Below are 403 nucleotides of genomic sequence, written 5' to 3'. Positions count from 1 at the left end.
TATGCGACCCCTGAAACAGTTTACATCTCTAGGACACTTATCACTTTTTCATTTACAGTTGTTATCTTCTATAAATCTTTGTCTAGGCTAAATTGTGAAGCGTGTAACTTAGGAAAACACCAACACATTTCCCTATCCGGGTCAATCTGTAAATCACAGTACTTCATTGTTTGCTTTAGTTCATTCTGATATTTCATGTCCTTGTCATATTCCAAATAGACATAATTTTCAGTATTTTGTGACTTTTGTCGATGATTATTCTTCATTTCACACGGTTATATTTATCAAGAGATAGAACAGAATTTTTCTCTAGTTTGCATAATTTTGTCACTAAAATAAAATAAAAGTAAAAAAAAATCAGTTTTCTTTGCCTATTAAGTTTTTTGTTCTAACAATGCTTTGG

The sequence above is a fragment of the Hakea prostrata genome, chromosome 2 (assembly GCF_041222555.1).
Source record: "Hakea prostrata isolate BN-2017 chromosome 2, UWA_Hpros_2, whole genome shotgun sequence".
In the NCBI taxonomy this organism is placed as follows: domain Eukaryota; kingdom Viridiplantae; phylum Streptophyta; class Magnoliopsida; order Proteales; family Proteaceae; genus Hakea; species Hakea prostrata.
The sequence above is the reverse complement of the archived record's forward strand: the minus strand, read 5'-3'. Positions refer to the sequence as shown.